This window comes from Etheostoma spectabile, chromosome 20 (assembly GCF_008692095.1).
Source record: "Etheostoma spectabile isolate EspeVRDwgs_2016 chromosome 20, UIUC_Espe_1.0, whole genome shotgun sequence".
In the NCBI taxonomy this organism is placed as follows: domain Eukaryota; kingdom Metazoa; phylum Chordata; class Actinopteri; order Perciformes; family Percidae; genus Etheostoma; species Etheostoma spectabile.
The window spans coordinates 18,491,730-18,496,272 of record NC_045752.1 but is presented as its reverse complement, the minus strand read 5'-3'; the positions used below and the strand labels follow the sequence as shown (position 1 = coordinate 18,496,272).

The following is a 4,543-nucleotide window of genomic DNA, read 5'->3' as shown; positions in this document are numbered from 1 at the left end:
CCACACACACACACACACACACACACACACAAAATGCTTGTTCTATGTCTCAGTGCATATTTAATTCATCTTTAATTCCCAGCAACATACCGTTCTTCTCAGTCAAACAGCAGAAAGCCTGTTCTTACTCGTGCATGCAATTTGTCTGTGTCCGAGGACATTCCTGTGTCCTGTGTAAAGATGAAGACACCTAATAATAGGCACAGGCACTTTAATTTCAAGGAAGATAATTTACATATTGTTTTTGTTTTGAAATAGGTGAACAAGCTGAATTGAAATTTTCTTCATTATATGTGTTTGTTTAACTAGCCAACCTAAACTTTTGCCGACTCTGTGGTTCTTCAGCTCATTCATTATAGGCCCCTACAATGCCATTGATCCAGGGTCTAATCGAGGCTCAGACAGAGAAGGAGTGGGCTACCTCCTAATCCTCAATAAGCACGTTAACCTTCATTACAGCCGTGACATTTTTTGGGGTGCTATAAGAGAGAGAAAATGCCACAGACAGAATATAAGGGGCTCTCCAACGTACGATGAACTGCAGAGGAGACGAGGCTTCCACTGCTGCCGGCGTTATTGTTGCTGTTGTTTTATTCTGCTGCTGGATTCACTTGTTGGAGACGTTGTGTTCAGCTTAGATGCAGGCCTCACTGAAAAACCAAGGCCCTCGGACCGAGTCTGACAGCTTCAGATAGGCACCGTTAATATGCGAGTGTGTGGGTGCACTCCAACTAAACATGCATTCATATCTTAGTCCACAGATGTTTCTTTCAACATTCTGCAAGCAGGTTGAAACTGTTTCTCATTCATTCATTTCATTTTCAAAACCGCTGCCTCTAGTAGGTTGAAGTGAAGATTGGCCTATAGGGGGCACTACACTCAATGTAGACTTATACTTCATCTGAATACCGATAACTCAATGAATGTAAATGGGAAATTTTGTAATTGCAATTTCTCAGCCACAATAAATGCTATCAACGCAAAACAGGTTGAGACTATTTCTCTTGTTCATTCATTTCATTTTCAAAACCGCTCACGCTAATAGGTTGAAGCAAAGATCAGACCTGAAGGGGTGCTATAATTGAGGTAGATGCGTATTGGCCTGTAACTCAATTACTGTAAATGGGAAATTTGCTATTGCAATGTACTGCAGACCTTGCAGCTCACCCCTCGCGATATTGCCTGACGTTTTCCCCGCCGCCGTCCTGCTTTGGGTTCAGGGGGGGGTCGTAAGGGGGGGGCGACTCGCGCCAGGGAGGCATGGACCCCGTCGTAACTGCTTGCAGTTCTAGTTATCAGTGTTTTCATATTAACAAATGGTGTGAAACAAATGCTACTGCTGCTGTTGGAAAAGTTGTTGTCATCTCTAACAGCAGGAAAAGATATTAGTTTGGAGAAGAAGTGGGAGGACCACTACTTTCCATGGCTGAGAAAGAAAAGAGCGCCACCTACAGAAACTCATAAAATAAAATGAACCCTTGTGTTGTCCTATGTCTGTTTTGCCGGTTCATAAAGTATAAATTATCACTGTGTTACATCTTCTTAGCCAACTTCATTCCAACTAATTACAGAATTCTTGGTCAACCTCATTCATATTAAATTCTACCTAATTTTTTAATTATTTTTGGGGCAATTTGATTGAAAGAAACACATATCTGGGACATAGAGACTTTGAAAACAGGTCAACTTTGACCTGAGGACGGGGCAGCTTATAGCTCACCCGTTGGCCCTGTGTTGGCTGAGTCCTGCAGCGGCCGGGGTTCGAATCCGACCTGCGGCCCTTTGCTGCGTGTCATCCCCCTTTCATGTCTATCCACTGTCAATAAATGTAAAAGCCCCCCCAAAAAATTGACCCTATGACAACACGAGGATTAAATGAAAATGACCATCCACATTGATTGACAAATAATCTCTGGGTGGTCTATATGCACGACGTCCCACTTCTGGGATTGCTCCGCCGGCTCACGCTCTTTTCGTCCGGATGCCCGTTCTCTTCCGCTTTCTTTGTGTTGGAATTTTAAACTCTGGTGGATTTCTGAGGACTATGAAACAACTTTTGAATTTTCACACGTTCTACCCAAATAACTTCCTTCCCGAGACTAATTTGCAGCGGCACCGTGGCTCTGTCAGGCGCTTAGCTGTGATTGGTTTAAAGAGATGCCGAGAGCATGTTTTTCTCCCATCCCAGAATGCTGTGTGGACTAGCCAGACCCTCCATCGCAGCGCTGTGGAGGAAGGTCTGGCTACGCGGGACTATCACTGGGTATTTCAGCTGCAATGAGAACACGGTAAATAAAATAGAAAAATATTGAAAAACAGAAATATTTTGAAGCTTAGATTTAAAATAAATTGGGCATTGAATTAGTTGTTGTGTAAAGAGATGACAACATGGACATTTGGGCCAGGGCGCTGTCATGTCTGCACCGTATTGTTTCGATATAGAAGACTCCATGTGCTGTGAGAAAAATCTCTGTTTGCAACATGATTTCTCTGCCCCTTCACAGTGAATTGCACATGTTGTCGCTACCGCTCGTTCTGCAGATCGTTCCAGAGAAGCTTAGATAGAACGCCAACGATTAGACCGATGAGAGATGCTCAGCGAGACGGGGCTAACTCTACTTTGCTCACATGGCTACTTCAGGAAAATTCAAGGTTAGGCTCTCAAATGCGTACTCACTCCCTCTATGCTCAGTCTCTGTCAGAATGGGGGCCTGAAAGGAGAGAACTGAATTCATAAGTTGTTGTTTCCCATTTTCCTTCCCTTTTTTTTCCCCAAGGAAGTATTTTATTTTCCATTGCCATGGTAACCATTAATAAATTTTGTTTGCGATTTTGGCTGCTAACTTTTACAAAAACTGAGTATTCGAGAAAAACGATCATTTTGCACTTTGCATTTGGTGCAGGTGAACTCTTATTTTGTTTTGTGTTCTGAATTTAAGAAAAAAAAGTTCAAAAGGGAAAAGTGTTTCTGTTGATTTAACTGTTTCCCCACTTTTTTAAACTCAGTAAACATCCAAAAGTCCAGGAGTAATCGCGATTTCAATATTGACCAAATTACTTAACCCCAAACCACAGTTATCCTTTATGTGCAATATATTCCTTCTATATTTAGGTAGTTTATATCAAGGCTGCAGTCAAGTCCACCTTTGTCGAGTCCAAGAAAAGTCAAAGACCAGGGCTAGTCGAGACCGAGTCAAGACCGAGTCCAAATGAGAGACGGTCAATACCAAGACCTCTTCAAGACCACTTACTTACCTGTTCGTAATCGATGTGATGTCAGAGACAGTATAGCTTCTATATTAAGATGATCATTTTGCTTTTTTTATTTGTAATAGTCAAAAAGCGAGTGCAGAGTAACGCTATATGATCAAATAAGGCCATAAAATTTACTAGATATAAAATGGAAATGTTGCCATTTTTGAACTTATTACTTGTCCTGAAGAGTTCAGAGTACAAAGTGCTCGCTGACATTGTGTCTGTGGCCAAAATGAAAATCACGGCTACCTGATGACCGAGGTACAGTATATGATGCAGCCAGGCGTATCCCAGGCAACCAATCCTATGCCTGTTCTAGACGGAATTTGAATTAAAGCTATAGTGCGTGGTTTCTGTCACCGTCAAGAGGAATTCTAAGTAATGACGAGATCACTGTCGGCACGTCCACGTGACACAAGCCTTCTGTTATTGTGCACCGTCCCCACTCCTCCTCTACACAGTTGCTTGTAGCCAAGGAGGACACGGAGGATTTAAAAAAACATGATGGACTCTTCAGGAGAGGTCGTTATCGTCACTTGAGTTTCTGCCCGTGAAAGTCGCCACAATCTTCTCAACAGAAGCCATACTGAGAAATACAGAGAGAGCTGTGTGGAGCTGTCTTAATTAGCTTTGTAGCAACTCAGTTGGAAATGGATTAAATGTAACGGATGTTCATTAATATCAAAAAGTTACGCACATAAGCTTTAAACTAATAATACCTGTTTTCTGGACGACCGTGCTTCATCAATGTTTTTGTTTTGAGCGAGGGAGTTACTTTAGAACAAAAGCATATAGTGTTGGACTCGATCGGGATCAACTACAATATTTGTTTAGTCCGAGACAAGTCCGAGTCCAAATACCAACAAGTCCAAGACGAGAGCGAGACAACAGAAAAGCATCTGGAGTCCTACTCTGGACTCCAGATGCTCAAGATACTACACCCCTGGTTTAGATCACCCTCCCCAAAATACTCTGGGTCCTTCCTGCTTTGCTACAGTAATATGATTTACAAGGTACCCTTGCCTTTCATCATTTTATGTTTTCTCCCGTTGAAACATTTATGGGCATTCATAAAGAAACACACCATTAAGGCTGAGGGGCTTCTACAGTACAGTAAGTGTGGTGTTAATAAATCATGTTTAATGAAAAGAGACAATCAAACCGGGCCCGTCATAGTCCAATCCCAGCAAGCATGAATATTTAGGGACATCTGGAAATAACAGAGCAACGGTCAGGCCCCTCAATAATTTAAGATGTGTTAGTGAGGATGTGGTCCTACCTTTAGACC

The 4,543-nt window shown here is 42.2% G+C and overlaps 1 protein-coding gene and 1 long non-coding RNA gene across 12 annotated transcripts in view; one reads left to right on the top strand and one right to left on the bottom strand.

Moving 5' to 3' along the window:
* Nucleotides 1-4,543, top strand: part of myt1lb (myelin transcription factor 1-like, b) — a 108,620-nt gene that overhangs the window by 37,494 nt on the left and 66,583 nt on the right. The gene's annotated exons all lie outside the window — the stretch shown is intronic.
* LOC116669975 (uncharacterized) overlaps nt 1-4,543 on the bottom strand; it is a 21,271-nt gene that overhangs the window by 1,945 nt on the left and 14,783 nt on the right. The gene's annotated exons all lie outside the window — the stretch shown is intronic.